Raw genomic sequence first — 17,703 nt, 5'->3', positions numbered from 1 at the left:
AACATCTTTATATATAATTGTTACCCTACCCAAGCTGATACTTATTTATCAACCTCAGAACAATGAAAGGTTGATTTAGCTGTGCCAGCGACCTGCAGAACATACACAGATCTCAGCAGTGAGTGCTCAATCCCCTGAGCTATCTTAAGGGCAATGCCTGACAAGGTCAACCTAACTGTCATGCATTTGTATTCAAGTGGACCAGCAGTGGCATTAACCGTTGCTGTTCCACTTGCATTTCTATCACTCAAAAAGGGATAGACAAGATATATTCTTTTTAAAATTTCACAGTGACAGGTCCCGTGAGCCTGTCATACATCAGTGTCGGGAGTGGCTAGCCAAGGCATCACGTGCTCTGCTGGCCAACCCCACTGAAATCCGCATTTCACCTTTGTGAATAACGTTGCCAGCACATTTCTCAAACTAGTGCAAATAAAACAAGCATTGGCAAAGCCAGCGGTTTTGACTTTAGTGTACTCATGGGATAGGCATTTTTCAGGCAATGTCATAGTGGGAATGTATGGCCATACGATGGCAACTGCTGGCAAATGGTGTTAGTAGCTGGGCATAGTGTGGCAATTTCTGGCAAATGCCTATCCCATACCTTTACAAGAGCCAAAGTTGTTGGAAATGCCAATTATTTTTTAACAGGAAAGCATCAGTTCAAGGAACAGATGCAAGGATACACGTATTGCTTAGAAATCATGTCACTATTTTTGCCAAAGCATGAGCTGGTTTATACTGTCAATTAAGCCATTAACTTTCAGAAGACTGCAAAAAGCAAAGAACTAACACAAACTGAACTCAGGGGTGCAGAGTGTTTTGAGTAGGGGAGAACAGGGTTTATAGTCATAATGTCGAAAAAAAAATGTCGACAGACAAAAATGTCGAAAAAAAAATGTCGAAAATAATAATGTCGACATCCTATACTTATAATGTAAAAAGTCATTTTTTCGAAAAAAAAATGTCGACATTTTTTTTTGACATTATGACTATAAACCCTTAAAACTATCAACACCTCACCCAACACCCCCCTGCCACCCCCCCCCCACACCCCCAACCACCCTTTCACCCCTCACACTCAACACATACCATTTATTTATTTATTTATTTATTTATTAAATAAATAAATAAACTAAAAAAGGATCATTTACTATGGGGGGGTCCCCCCCCAACCCCCCCTCACCCAACACCCCCCTGCCACCCCCCCACACCCCCCAACCACCCTTTCACCCCTCATACTCAACACATACCAATTATTTATTTATTTATTTATTTATTTATTCAATAATTAAATAAATAAAAATTGTATTTGCTATGGGGGGGTCCCCCCCCAACCCCCCCTTCACCCAACACCCCCCTGCCACCCCCCCACACCCCCCCAACCACCCCTCATACTCACCACATCATATATATATTTATTTATTTATTTATTCATGCACTAAGTTAAATTTCGAAAAAATATCGAATAATGTCGACATTTTTGTTTGTCGACATTATTGTTTTTCGACATTAATTTGTCGACATTTTGACTGTCGACATTATTGATGTCGACATTATGACTGCACACCGGAGAACAGGCAGTGGTGGAGAATTGCCATAGGGACTAAAATGGCTCTGAGTCGTTACCCAGTGCTATAAATCAAAGTAACAGCCACAGTGTATGCATCCCTACTTAAATGCCATTTGTCTTCTACATTCATTTTCCATGACTATAGTTTTGGCTTATGAGCAGATCTTTCGGGTGTCCCCTAAAAGGCAAAACTAAAAAGTATATTCCATAAACATGTGCATATGAAGAAGTTTAGGGAAACGTACTGAGGCAAACGGAGCAAAATTGTCCTAGCCACACTTGCACACAAACTTAAAAAAGCTGCAGCTCAGTTTACTAGCCACCTGGCTGGAGAGTCTTTCACGTCATCACATGAATTTATTAAAAATGTAGAGAGCTACAAATGTTTGCAAAGCTTGCAAGTTTCCTGTGGCCATGTGCGAGAAGATCATCCAGTTCCGTTTTTCTCCAATCTGCAACAAATGTTCTATATATGCTGGAAATGTTGACAGAAAAATAGACACTGCATTTTAAAAGAATAGAGGAAGTAACATGCTTGGTGATGGCCGATTTGATCGTACAGTTTGAGCCGCTTCAATGGATGTTACCCATATTGAGAAGGATCTAGTCTTTGATATCCCTAACAAAAAGGCTCCTAGTCCAAAAAGGGACAACCGCTTTTCCTTAGAAATAACCAATATATGGTCTAGACAAGACTCGACCCACCTATAAAGGATAAGGATGAGCCAGTTTTATTGACTACTTGTAAATCAGTCTCACTTCATGGTGTTATGGAAAATCATTCAACATCGTAAATCACCCAGAGAGCGACAAAGACCCTCTCATAGTTAGTCTGAATACACCTGGTATGCCAGTGCATGACTGATACTGTGTAAGAAGGATGCTCGCCAAAGTATTGAACCTATTTTACAACAATAAAGGGAGTAATTCATAGAATTCAGCGCACAAGTGGCGCACACGGCTGGCGCACAGTGTGCGCGTGTGAATTTTTGCGCCAGCCGCTTGGGCTAAAATCCATTTCTGCGCATAGCGTATTCATGGATTTTAACATCCAAAATCAGCCATGGCGCAGAGTGGCGCAGCGACCCTGCAGCAGCGCCAGTTACGTCCCCAACCCCTCCCCGTGCGCCATGTACAGCGCACAAATCCCGTACATGGCGCACAGGCTCACAACCATGAAAACGCATGTAAAACTCCCCACGCACCCCTCCGAATACACGTACCCCGCTGCGCAGGTAGTCTCACACGCGATTGGGCCTGTGCGTGCGGGGTACGTGGATTACTGGGGTGCGCGTGAAGTTTCACACATGATTAGGCCTGTGCGAGCGGGGTACGTGGATTACTGGGGTGCGTGGGAAATTTCACACGCGATTGGCCGTGTGCGTGTGGGGTACGTGGATTTGGGGGGGCGCGGGAAGTTTCACAGGCGGCAGGCCCTGTGCGTGCGGGCTACGTGGATTACTGGGGTGCGCGGGAAGTTTCACACGCGGCACGCCCTGTGTGTGCGGGGTATGTGTATTACTGGGGGTCGCGGGAAGTTTCACATGCGATTGGCCCTGTGCGAGTGGGGTACGTGTATAACTGGGGTTCGTGGGAAGTTGCACACTCGATTGGCCCTGTGCGAGCGGGGTACGTGTATAACTGGGGTTCGCAGGAAGTTTCACACGTGATTGGCCCTGTGCGAGCGGGGTATGTGTATTACTGGGGTTCGCGGGAAGTTTCACACGCGATTGGCCCTGTGCGAGCGGGGTACGTGTATTTCAGGGGTGCGCGTGAAGTTTCACACGCGATTTTGCTGTCAGAGCGGGGTACGTGTATTTCGGAGGTGCGCGTGAAGTTTCACCGGCATTTTGCTGTCAGAGCGGGGTACGTGTATCCAGTGTGGTGCGCGGGGGGTCCTACACGTGAATTGGCAGTGTGGGTCCTCCCAGGTGTCCCCTCAACCCCCTCCACGGCCCCTGCAGGCAGCCCACACCACAGGGCACTACCCTGCACCCCTGGTCATGTCCCGCAGGCAGCCCCTCCACCATGAGCATGCCCCCCAGCCAAGCCACATGTCACGTTGCAATATGATCACCAACTCATGTCCCCCAGCACCCCCACCCCCCAGCAGTGAGGGGTACCTGCCAGCAGGCCCCCACTCATGTCCCCCAGAACCCCCACCCCCCAGCAGTGAGGGGCACCTGCCAGCAGGCCCCCACTCATGTCCCACTCATGTCCCCCAGCACCCTCACCCCCCAGCAGTGAGGGGCACCTGCCAGCAGGCCCCCACTCATGTCCCCCAGCACCCCCATCCCCCAGCAGTGAGGGTCACCTGCCAGCAGGCCCCCACTCATGTCCCACTCATGTCCCCCAGCACCCCCACCCCCCAGCAGTGAGGGGCACCTGCCAGCAGGCCCCCACTCATGTCCTCCAGCACCCCCACCCCCAGCAGTGAGGGGCACCTGCCAGCAGGCCCCCATTCATGTCCCACTCATGTCCCCCAGCACCCCCACCCCCCAGCAGTGAGGGGCACCTGCCAGCAGGCTCCCACTCATGTCCCCCAACACCCCCACCTCCCAGCAGTGAGGGGCACCTGCCAGCAGGCCCCCACTCATGTCCCCCATACATGAAATAAAGATGCACAATCATGGCCCACTTCTACACCAAAATACCACAACACGCCACCCCATTCTTGGGACGCAATGATTTCCCAATCCACCCCACACTGACATGCCTATCTCAAGACACAAACCAAAAGTCAACTATGTACATCAACACATGTCCGTCTCACACACACACCCACTGGTTGGCATTGATTGTGTAAATCCACATTTTCACATGCATTAACCCAATGAGCGAATCCCACACATGGAACTAAAATATGAAAATGTATTATGTACAAAAATAAAGCAATGAAATGAAAGCATAACAAAATAGCAAACATGAAATGAAAAGCATGTGCAAAAGATGAGTAAATGAAAAGTATAGCCAATACAAAGAAATCCGAAAGAAAAATAGTCCAAAGGAAACGTAAAAAGAAAAATCCATTGATCCATGGTGAAATCAAAAGAAAAAGTTCTAAATAATCCATTGTCCAACTATGTACAATCCATTGTCCAAAAGAAAAATCCATTAATCCATGTTCAAAATCAAATAAAAAGTTAAAATAAATCCATTGTCCAACTATGTACAATCCATTGTGAAGGGTCCATGAGCCCAACGAAAGAAATGAAACCTACCTAAGAAACTACCTAATAAAAATCTATATACAAATGTGTGTGGCATAGTCCATTCACCACAAATCAAAGGAACAGGAAAAGGAAACCTAACTCTAAAATCTATTTACAATGGCAGCGGGCCAGGGCATCATCGAACTCCTGCTCGTTGTCCCAGGGGCGGTCCTCTTCCATGGCCCGAGGGTTCGCAGGGACGATGACATGTGGACCCCCAACTCCCTGCGAATTGCCCCGAGGCACTCGGCCCGCCTCAGAGCCCTCCGCATGAAATTCTCCGCCCTGACCATTGTGAGCCGTGCCTCTTCCGCCCGCTGTCACACGGAAGACACTTCCAATCATGGGTCCTCCTGCCCTCTGGCCGATGCCTGCCCCTCCGATGTTGAAGGCCCCGAGCCATCATGGCTCCCACCTTGTTGCTGCTGCTGCTGTGCCTGTGCCCTGGCTCTTGCTGCCTGCATGTCCTCTTCTGGCTCGGGTGCAGTTGTTGAGGTGGCCACCCCACCTGGATGTCCGACTCCCGACTGTGGCAGGGATGTGTCCTCCACCAGCCTGGCCGCAGGGTCAGAGGCAGCTCCACAGGGTTCCCAGGTAATACGTGGTTGGGAAGATGGCATGGAGGACGACTGGCGCATAGTGGGTTCAGGTGAGGAGGGGGTCAGAACAAGGTACAGCAAACGGAGGAATCCGGCCCTGGTGACCAGTCCCAGTAGGTCAACGCGGTCAACGAGGCATTCGAGATGACGTGCAGTGTCCTCACGAAAACACTGCAGGTCACCTCGCATGCCCTGTTGACGCAACGCCATCCCACTCAGGACAGTCTCAACCCGGTCTCGGATAGCCGTCGTCCGCAGGGAGAGGAAGGCCAGTTGTTGTAAGCGGATCCCCTCACTGAAAATGGGTCTGGACGTAGGCATCCCTGCTGGTGCAGGATGATGCAGTCACAGGATCGGGGACAGGATTACACACAGGCACCTCCGCGGCGGCCTGTGCTACCTCCTGTCCCTGCCCCAGCACTGCACCACTAGCACCAGTGGAATCCCCACCTCCAGACACTGTGTCTGTCCCTTCCACGGCCTCCTCCTCCACCAAACCCCCCACCAACCTGGATGACTCTGTGCCATATTCCTCAGTCGGACCCTGTGGGGTCTCAGCTGCCCCTCCTGCTGCCGAGGAGTCCAACTCCCACCTCTGCCTCTTGGATCTACCCTCGGCAGCTGCGGCCTGGGACGCAGTACCGGACTCCTCACTCCCTGACGAGATGACAACCTGGGAGGGGAGCCGGGCCTTGCGTCTCCGGCTGGCGGTGCAATCCCTGCCGCCTTGCTCCACAGCACCCTCTCCGCCCTCTTCATCAGTTGACGCTGCAGACAGGGAGAGATAGGACACAGGCATCAGGGCACTGTACAATGGACTGATACACACATGACAGTTGCACATGAGTGGCAGTGTCAAACTTCAGACATGGCATCACAATCCCCAACACACAAGTCATTTCAACTCACACACAAGCAATTCCACTGCAATATCGCACCAGGCAGCACCATCCATACACATACAACAGCATGAGCAGCCGAAGGTGAGCCTGACATCACATGAAACACAGGGAGTGCACAAGACATGCACACACGCCACCACACTTACATGCATGTGTACATCTCCACCAACTGTCGCAGTGATGAGATCGCCATCCATGTCACATCTAGCATTCAGCCTTCTACATATCAGTGTCACTTGCAGCCATGTTGCATCACAGTTGCACACTTGTCAAATACACACACATGCACATGTACACAGTGCAGATACATGCAGCTGGAACCAACATCCATGTGTGACACCACAACCATGCCAATGTACATACACAGTAATTCAAACTTGTGGCTCCCACATCTGCATTTGGCCTGCATGCTTACCCACACATACACCATCCATGTGTCTCACACAACAGAGGACTCGCATGTGTCAGCCTCACACCCCTGTACATACACATCCATACATGGCCCTGCAAAACACATGTGCAACCTGCACACTACTGGCACACCACGACACGCACAGCGTCCAATCAGTATGCATGTACACTTACCGCTCGACTCCAGACGGGTCTGCCTCTCAAGGACCTGTCCGTGGAGCACTGGGCACATGCGTTCCAGGACCCTCATTTGGTGGTTGGACAGGTGGCCCCGGCGCCCCTTGGCATCCGCTGCCTTAAAGAGGCGCCGGGCCTTGTCGAGGGTCCTGGACCTGAAGTCCTCCCAGCGCTTCTTGACATGTTTGATGTCGCAGACTGCCACCCCCTCCTCGGTGATGGCAGTCATGATGTCCATCTAGATCCTGGTCTGTCCTTCATAGTCGGCACGAGAACTTCCAAAGAGGGCATCATACTGCCCCAGGACTTGCTCCATCAAGACACCAACTTCCCTGGCACTGAAGCTGGTGGCCCTCTGCCTCTCTGGCTGGGGGTTGCCAGTGGTGCCAGATGGTGGTGTGCCCGACATGGCAACCCCAGAAGCAGGTGTGGGTGGGCAACTGGGTCCTGGGGCTGGGCTGTGGAGCGATGGTATCCCGGTCAGGAGTCTTCAGTTCCAGCAGGGGTGGTCACAACAACTGCACCCCTGCAGATGGATGATGTGCAGGCAGCAAATAGCAGGGCACGTGGGCGGCAGGCAGGCAGGCAGCAGCAGATGGCAGGTGGGAGCATGCTCGGGGTTCTGGGGGGCACTAATTCGGCCTTCTGGGCAGGTCTTGCGTGTGTTGTTGCGTGGCCAGCTTGATACGGAGTGATTTGGCATGTGAAAATCTTGCACGTCTGCGTGTAATTCGAGGAAAGGCCCTTAGCACGTAAGCGCGTCTGTGACGTTACGCACACGGGCGTTTCCCTCGTGATGTGGGCATAGTGGTTCAGGGCGCGTGAAAAAATTGCAGGTCCGCGTGTGAATGCGTGTAATGCGAGGCAAGGGCCTACGCGTCTGTGACGTGACGCACAAGGGCGTTTCCCTCAACACAGGTGCATGTTCATCGTACATGTGCAAAAACTGCATGTCCGAGTGTCAGCTCGTGTAATTGGAGGAAAGGGCCTTAGCGCGTACACGCGTAAGTGATGTTGTATGTGTGGGTTGGTTTAAAAGGTACGTGTAGGACGCCATTTCCTTGTATGTGCTTTTTGTGGAGAGCAAGGGGTGAATTCTGTACTTCTTGTCGGTTCACACGCGATTACTTCACAGCGTTTCAAGTTCGTACTCCCTGTTACCTCTGACAGCGTTCAATTTTTTTTGTTGGGCCTGTTTCCTCAAACAGCGTTCATTTCTTCTTTTGTCCTGTCTCCTCAGACAGCGTACAATTCTTCTTTTGGCAGGGGTGTTGCCAACGCACACACGCTTGTCTTTTGCACGTTCTTTTTCCAGGCAGACGGTGAGTCGTGCACGTATTTACCAACTGTGCTTGCCCTGTGTGTTGCGTACCCCTTCAGAGGGATTGTATGCTGCGTGTAACATGCGCACGCTTATTTTTGTGTTTCTGGGTGCCACAGCCTAGTGCGGGTTCATTTTTCCACACACGTGGTCTACGAAGGGTTGCGTGCACGTTATTTTTTGTTTTTGGGTTGCCTGTGCGTTGCGTGACCCGTCATCTTCCCCCAGGGGTCACAGACAGCCTTGCTAGAGCACTAGGGTACGAATTCCATCTAGTACCCTACCCCTTTCACCCCCAATTGCCCAGGACAATTGTTTACTGCTACTCCCATACGCACAACAACATCAGTGCCATAGTTGGGAGGCGACCAAGCGGTAAGGGATGCAAAGGTGGCCGACCTCCAAAAGGTGGGCGTGGTGGGCACGGTAGGGGATGTGGCCAGGATTTGCAGGGTGCCCCTAGACCCCCATGTGTGGAGGAGCAATCAGGGACACCCATGCCCCCCCCCCATGGTTGTGGGAAACGTAGCTGACACCATCCCAGATCAGCCCTTGTTGGACCAGCCCATTGAGGCACCTGAACCGGCACAGGATGACTCCCAGGCTGACTTCCAGGTCAGCAAGTCTACGCCATGTGTGGCGGTGCAAGTTGGTGTCACCAGGCCACGTGGATTATGTCATCTGCTGCCCCAAGTAGGCAGGGTGGGGAGGCTACAGGGGCAGCTGCAGCTCGATCCACCCCAGCTCTGAGTCTCCCAGCTGGGACAGTGTAGGTCTCAGTCCATCAAACAGACGTTGCCCCTGCCAACATCACCCTGCAGACAATGCCTGCACCAAGACCTATGGTCATTGTGCATTCGCAAACTCCTAGTACCCAGTCCACCGGCGCTTCTGCCCCTACTGACCAGGGCGGCGTAAGCCGCTGAGGATCCGCACCTCGTTTGAAAAAGAGGAAGAAGGGTGCTCTGGCACTACAGGCTGAGACCCCTGACACGGCTACACACTCCAGCACATCAAGGAAGCCTAGCTTTAATGACGCCGAACTTGATGCACTAGTGGCCTATGTGTCGGCACATAGCCGCGAAATGGTGGTGACTGCAGGGTGCAAGACCACACCTGGTCAACGTAAGGCACACTGGCAGACCATCGCGGACATCATTAGTGCCCTTGGATTCGTGAGGCGCTCAGCTGATGATTGCTACAAGCGGTGGAATGACCTGAAATGCAGAGCAAAGAACAAGCTGGCCTCAAATCATTCTTCTACTCTGGTGACTGGTGGTGGGTCTCCATAAGAGGACAACCAACTCACTGAACATGAGTCTGTTGCTGGAACCTTCGTCACAGAGGAACAGATCCAAGGCATGGAAGACCTACCAGATTACGATGCATTGTCCTGTAAGTGCCCATGCATGTGTGTGTAATCCATGTGTATGTTGTGTGGGTGACGGGTTCTGATTGAGTGCCAGGTGAGGGTGTGTGCACCTGAGTGGTATGGGTCACCCATGTGCTTCCTCCAAAGCATTCACCGGCCTTGGATTTTGGTATGACAGTATCCCTTCTGCCCACAGTAGCCATTTAGCGCCACATTACTGCAGTTGTCCTTGAACTGTCATCTTGCAACAACATTGTTCAGAATTTTTCAGTGTTCATTCAGGCTGATTGTTTCAATTCTCCCACTTTTGCAATGCATTTTTCAGCCCTGTTGTCACATGTGTGACATGCTTCTGTCATTGATTACACCCCACATTGGCCCACATTTGTTACCTTGTTATGTGAATGATTAGACCATTCAGGGTGATTGAGTATTGGCACGCTCACATTGATTTTTGGTGCCTGTTTGTATGTGGTACATGATAGTTGTTTCCTGTCAAGTTTAAGTGACCAACCATTGATGTGTACATCTGCCTGCAATCACTGTATTCTTGTACACTGGATGTGTTGCAGTGAGTGGCACATGTGTATTTTGTCACACTATGTAGCATTTTTCATCTCATCATGTCCATCTCACATGGATGGCTGACAGAACTCATTCACTGACATATGGCTGTACTTGTCAAATGTACCATGGCTATGCTACATGCCATCTATGTGCTGGCATGTGTCATGTATGTGTATTGGGCATGCCACTCACAGGCTAATGTGTGATGCCAGTGCTACCCAGCATGCAGCAAATGTGTTGCTTTTCCATCTTGGTGTCATCAGTGTCTGCTTTTTGCCTCCCCTTCCAACTCAGTGACAGTGCATGCTTGCCAGGGTTATAGTCATGTGGGACATGTGTAAATCATGTACTGGATCCCTGGCTTGTCAGGCCTATGTGTGTGCTATGGTGCTAATGCCTGTTTCCATTTTTTTGTCTTTCATGTTTTTGCAGGTGATGACACACTTGATGCTGTTGAGGTTGAGGAGATGGTGCAGACCCAGGAGGAATCTCAGGCATGACCGGGCACCAGTGGGGGATGTGGTTTGGTGGTGGGTGAAAACCCAATCTTACTGCAGATCATACTGTCCAGGGGTGTCTCTGGGTACACCTCACCAGACCTCTATTCAGGTGCTGAATCGGATGATGAGACTTATGTGCCGTCGCAGGTGAGTGTTTCTGGCAGGGATTCTGTTCTGTCCAACCCACCTGCACCAGGGGTAGAACCCTCTATGTGGATGTCAGTGTTGGTAAGTCCGCCTTTGGCGGTTACGGAGGCAGGGTCACACTCCACAACATCTGATCCTGTTCCTGGGCCAGCATATCAGAGGGAGAATGCAGTCCTGCAGCCACAGGCAGTGCCAGCACAGCAAGGTGCAGATCGCCTTGCCCCGAACAGGTGTGGTGCCCGCCGACGCGGTGGCCGTACGCCACCAGGCAATACCGTATGGGAAAACTCCATGTACGGTATGGCAACCCAACAGGCAGTATCAGTTGAAATGATGGCTCAGGCAATGGAAAGGGTGGCCACTCCTATTATCCCCCTTGAAAGGCAGATGGAGCAACAAGAGCAGGCAACAGACTCCATTTGCCTATCACACAGGGAAGACATGTTGGGCGGCACTGGAGACTCTGCGGGAAGCCATTTCTATAGAGTCACAGGGCCACAGGGAAGCCCTGAGGGTAGAACTCCATAACCTCCGGGAGACTCTTTTTGAACTTGAGGCTTCCACAAATTTGAGGACAGAACAGCAGCTGGAGCGGCTCACACGTTCGCTCTCAGCTGAGCCGCAGGCAACTCGGGAGGAGATCTGGGCATCACGGGAGGCCATGCGTGCAGAAATTTAGGCAACCTGTCAGGTGCTGCTTGGGGATCTCCATACTATCATCCTCCAGAACGAGACCTTCCACACCCGCATGCTTGCTGCCATGGAGGACCATACCAGGGCTTTGCGTGGGCTGCCTCCCATAGCACCACCACCTCCTGATGGAGCAGCAGAGGGTGATGAGAGCGACAGCAGCACTTCTCCCCCATTTTTTCTTACAGTGTGTTGCCTTGTGTGGCTCCCGTGGGCATCCACTGTGTATTCCGGCTGGGCACATGCAGGCTTGTCCTGTGTTTGGTTTAGATGCTTGGGTTCCTGACACATACACCCCTCCTGCTTCCCGTTTCCATGGGCTTGCAAAGGGTGTGACCAAGTGACAGTGACTTACACAGTGACATTGGGCTCCCATGAGCTGTGTGGGCAGTCTGTAGTCATAACTGTGTGGACATCCCTAGTGGGGTTTGTTTTTGTATTGAACACTGCATGGTGTATTGATATGTGCTTGTGCATCCATGTCTTCCTCCTTATCTGCAGGTACCTTCTTCATGTCTTCACAAGGCCGTCTCCTTTGCAGATGCAGTTCATGTTGTATGCAGTACACTGACACATTTGCCTGACAGCAACACTCTGGAGTTGGAAGGGGTGGATGTGCTGGCTCATTGAGGTTGTATGACTTACATTACTTTGAGTTTGTACTGTCATATTTTGGCAATGTTTCATGCTGTGTTGCTCTATTGTGTTGCTGGTAAGTATTTCTTCATGTGTGCTGTTTGTTATTGATTACTGGGAGCATATTGTCTGTGGCCTGTTTCCATTTGGGACAGTGCAGTTTGTGACACTTGTGTCATGTGTTGTGCATTCCTTTGTTTGCTTTCACATTGCAGGACATGCAATGGTGTGTTGGGTGGCGGTGATGGGAAGGGGTTGGGTGACATGGCGCTATTTTCATGTTGTATTTTGCAAGGGGGTAGTCATTCATGCAGCATAAATGTGTGTCTTTTTGTGACACAGAATTGGTTGTCTTTCGGTAGGTAGGGATGCACACAATGTAACACGTCCAGGTGACCAATCTCAGTTGACTGTCCCTTATGTCATCATCATTGATTTTCAGCTGTTATGTGCCTGGGCTGTGTGCACTCCACAGGGGTATGATTTTAGGTGAAGTAATTAGCACCAGCTGCGTACGGGCTGCTTCACCACGTGCCCTTTCCCCTCCCATGCCCAGCGGCCGTGCTTGCGGTTGGGGATGTGGGGGCACCACCATGTCCACCGGTAGGCCACGGGGTGTTGCAACGTTGTGCAGGACACATGCTGCCACTATGATCCTGCACACTAATGGGGGGCGCGTATAGCAGCTGTCCACCAGAGCGGTCAAGGGAGCGAAAGCGTGACTTGAGCACTCCGAATGTGCGCTCCACTATGCCCCGGGTTGCAATATGGACTGTGTTATATCTTACCTCGGGTGGTGTGGTGGGGTTCCGAATTGGCGTCATCATGTGGGTGCTCAGAGGGTAGGCACTGTCCCTTGGGGAGGTGATGATGGGTATCATTAGTGGGGTTGTGACATTACTCAGTATCTGACATGCACGCATGTGCAGGGGCATTTATACTCACCAAGCAGCCATGTATCACCATGCCGCCCAGCTTCTAGGTCCCGGTTTGGGGTTGACATTCTGTAAATGAAACTGTCATGGGTGGACCCTGGATAGTTGGCATATACTGAGGTGATGATTCCCTTGGCCTCACATACTACCTGCACGTTGATGGAATGCCAGTGCTTGCGGTTTCTGTAGATGTGCTCAGTTGCCCTGGGAGGACGTAGAGCCACATGGGTGCAGTCAATGGCACCTAGCACTTTGGGGAAGTGTGCCACCCCGTAAAAATCCTGGACGACAGCTTGCCTTTCTGCAGGTGTTCTGGGCAGATATATGTGCCTGCGGACTGATGGGCGTGCAGTCATGATGGCCAACACCTGGTGCAGGCAGCGTGACTGCGTGGCCTATGACACCCCCCCCACTATGGCACTTGTCCGCTCAAATGAACCAGTGGTCAAGAAGTGCAGTACATTGAGCACCTTTTCCAAGGGGAAGCACAGGGTGGGTGATGTGAGGTCATCCTCCCACTCACTCACCAGGTCGAGTATTATGTGAGTTGGAAACCTGTACCTCCCATCTCCCATACACCTGGTCATCAGGCATCCCAAAAAGGCTGGTTCTGGGTGTAAAAATTCTGGCCCTGACTATCCTCCTCTTCCTCCTGCGATATCCCACGATGTATCCCACGATACTGCTGCAAGGAACGGTATATTCATCTTATCGTCTGAGCTTGTGTGTTGTTTGCGTGCACTTTTATGCTGCGCGGGTCCACGTACGTCTGCTTCCTGCTGGCGTACGTGTTTCCGGATTAGCGCGTCTTTTTTGGCGCATGCGTTAGCCCCGTTCGAGTCCATGAATACGTGTTGTAGGCGCGCGTGTGGGCGTTCCGTGCATTTGCCTAGTGTACTCCCCGTGACACCCACATTTTCACGCGTTGTTCCCCATTCCGCGTGTTATGCCCCGTGTTACGCCTACTTTTGTTGTGTGCGCTGCGCTATGTGCGCTTTCGCTGTGCGCATAGCGCACGCTGTTTGAAGACGTGTGTGCCAGCGTGCGCCACGCAGGATTTTAGCACACATCCATGGATTTACACACGCACGGACTTCCATGAATCGCTGTGCGTGGGTTTCGCTGCGATTTTCGCACTTGCGCTGCGATTCGCACGCTTGCGCAGAAATTTTCAGCGCACATTAATTCCATGAATCGGCCTGTAAATGGGATCATTTAGACTTGAAAATACTCTTGTCGTCAATGTATGCAGATTTACTACCAATCATAGAACCTATACTGTCTTCTGATGTGGAAATTCCTGAGCTGGTAATTGGTTCCTTGCATAAAGTAGTGAATTGTATTTTTAACTAGACTTCGAAGCTGCATCTCAGACCATACCTGGAGAACCAACAGGATGCCCTGGTACAACAGGGACAATCCAAACAAATGTTACTGGCATTGATGAAAACACATATGCTTAGAATTACCGAGTAGTTAATACTTGTGAGACATGCTTCCAAGAACCCCATTGCTGAGAAGAAATAGGCCTCTTCATTAAAACCTGGCACACCTAAAAAACATCACTTGATAAAACTGATTCAACAGTATTCTTGGAGCTAGGATTTAACAGAGTGCCTGCTTCCCAGGCATGAGATAACTTGGTAGGAGCATTTTGCTTATCTTTATCACGAAGATAGAGAGAACTTTCTGATGGAGGGCTGAATAATCAATTTGATAAATGTAAATCAACTCGAGTGTATTCATTGCAAGAGGTTGAAATGGAGATTTGCTCTAAACAATCAGGGAAACTCCTTGCCCAGATGTGGCACTAATAGACATCTTCAAGATGGAAGTTATACTCTGGGCCCCTACCTAAAAAAAGAATTTAATGCAATATTAACTGCAAATTAAATCCTACTTTCTGGAAAAATGCTGTGATCGTCCTTCTCTATAAAAAGAGCGGGAGAGATAACCCTGCAAATTACTGCCCAATTTCCCTCCTGGACACGAGGAGGAAAATATTTGGGAAGGTATTATTAAACCATCTAGTAAACTAGGTAATGTCAAGCGATACAATCTAGAATGTACAAGTTGAATTCCAGAAGGGAGTAAACACAATACAGCAGACCTTCAGGCTATTCTTGTTAATTGTCAAATTTGATATTTAAGCAATAGAACCTGAGGAGGGGTGACATTACCAGCCTGGTAATGTTGTGGGTGTCAGTTACATGCCTGAGCAAAGCGAGGGCTTTAACATAAGCCTTGGGGTATTACCACACTGTTAATGCCACCCATCCAAGGGTTTCTTTTGCTATTAGTACCCCGGCACATTGTATCAAGGAACTAATAGTTTATTTTTCTCGAATTGTGAAAAGACCTGTAAATTGTTTCTCAACTTGAGAAAAAAAATGCCAAAACATGGCTGCCAGGGATCAGGGTGAAGAGACTACAGGTAGTCACTTCTCCCTTTCCATGGCAGCTATTCATGTGGCAGAGATGCACCAGGAAAAGTATTGTTACTGGCGCCAACGAGTGACAGAGCAGTGCAGGTAAGTGGGGAGGGACCAGAGAGGGGAGAGAATATGTGGAAAAGGGAGTAGGGAAAGGGGCAGGGGATCCTGGGGAGCGCACTTACCTTCATTCCCAGTGAAGGACGATGGCGGCCTCCCGCTCTGAAGAGGCTCTAGCATCATCATTGTCTGGTAGGCTGCCACACCCCACTCAATGGGTACTAATCTAAAAAAAGACAAATCTTTAATTCTATTTAATCAACCTCAAGACCCCCTTTGGTTCACTCCCAAGAATAGCCCTGTGGTCGACCCATGAAGAACAAAGTATACCAAACGATCTTCTAAGGGAAATTAAGCATCTATACATGGATAACCAGGCAAATGTTTGGGGGAGAGAAACTAGCATTCCCTATTGAAATTGGAATGATCCAAAGGTGTTTTTTGGCCCCTCTTTTACTCAATCTTTTTATCAATGACACTACAGTAGAAATATCCAACGTAGTAGCTGTTGTCCCCTGGTTGAACAGGCTTCCTATAGGGATCTTGCTGTTTGCAGATGATGCAATGTTAGTGTCTAAAACATTAATGGGCCTTAAAAAAAACAATTGATGCGATTTGCTGATATATGTACATCTAAATACCTTAAAATTAATCGCCTTAAAACAAAGACCATGGTATGCTATGGGAACTAGAGGAAGGTTAAAGCTCTGAATGTACAGATCAATGCTTGTCCCATCGAACAAGTTTCATATTCTTTTCCCTACTTTTTCCCTACTGCCCCGTAGCCATTGGAACGCACTCCCTCTCCCTCTTCACACTCCCTCTTTCCTCTTTTTCCCACTTCTGTTCTCGTCTTAACACTCATTTGCTTGGTTGCTGATTTGAATTGTTCATCTAAGTTCACTTGAATTGTACCGTTTTATTTTACATGTACAACGCTTACAAAATACAAATAAGATACAAAAATACTATGATTATTTGGGTATTAGGTTGGCAGGAACAAAATCAAAATCAAACTGCACTTTGGTTGAAAATGCTGGTGCTGTATTACAATGTGCGCGAGAATAAGGGGGCAGGTTGCATTTATGGCTGTGAAATATGTGGACCGTTTGGTTTTGAATATTTGTAGAAGGCTGAAAACACATTTTTAAAATAGCTCATAGGACTTCCCCTGTCTGCCCCAAATATGCACATTCAGTATGAATTAGGACGGCTGCCAATAGAAACACGAATTGCAGTTAGGCCGGTGATCTAAGGGCTCAACCTACAATGTGCCCCTGAATTATTGGTCTACAAAATGAAGATGAATTACATTCTCAATGAAAGTGAAGACTTCTAAGTTTCATAGTTTTGACATGTAAAGAACATTTAGTAAAATGTTATAATAACACTTTGTTTTCCAGTTATTTGGCTGTTAAAACCTCATTATCCTATGATCAGTACTTAGATCTGTTATATACATATGACAACAAAATTCTCTTCTTAAAATGAAGGTTAAAAGGCATTTTGCCATTTGGACAGCTAATGAAAAAATGCAACCTGAACCACTCAGACTTATGTCTTGCATGTAGATCAACTTCTGAAACTCTATCTCATTTTCCATTCCTATGCCCAGCACATTGCGACCTCCGAAGGAGACATTCTACCCCTTGGTTGAGGAAGAAGGGACTAGTTAATTTGTCATCTGCATTGCCCCAATGGATGTTCCTGTCCACAGCTGTTTCTATACACTATTTTACAACAGAGCTTCTATATGCTTGGCATTGAATAGCAAAATACTTTAGAAAATCATTTTGAGCTTTATTATTGTATACCCTGCTGTGAGCAGTGATGTATTGTTTTAATGTATTGCTCTGGTTGAATGATTTATAATCTTTTTAAAGTTGAAAATGCAGGCATGCTTTGCTGACAGCAGAATAAGGATACAAGATCTTTGCAGATGCACGACTTGCACTGAACCCAGACAGAGTCAGGGGGCACTTGAAACTCAGATGCAGAATGTCAGTCTTCCTGCAGGCTCTTCACTTGCTGGAGGACAGCACAGTGGATTTCCAGAGACCCACCAGAAACTCGAGGACGCCCATAAAATGTTCCAGTACATTGGCTTGCCGCAATGCCTGGCAACTATGACCAGCTAGTCCCTTGCAGAGGAAGTTCAAAGATGCACAC

Source organism: Ambystoma mexicanum, chromosome 5p (assembly GCF_040938575.1).
Source record: "Ambystoma mexicanum isolate Mex_15411 chromosome 5p, UKY_AmexF1_1, whole genome shotgun sequence".
Taxonomy (NCBI): domain Eukaryota; kingdom Metazoa; phylum Chordata; class Amphibia; order Caudata; family Ambystomatidae; genus Ambystoma; species Ambystoma mexicanum.
Note: the sequence above shows the minus strand (reverse complement) of the source record.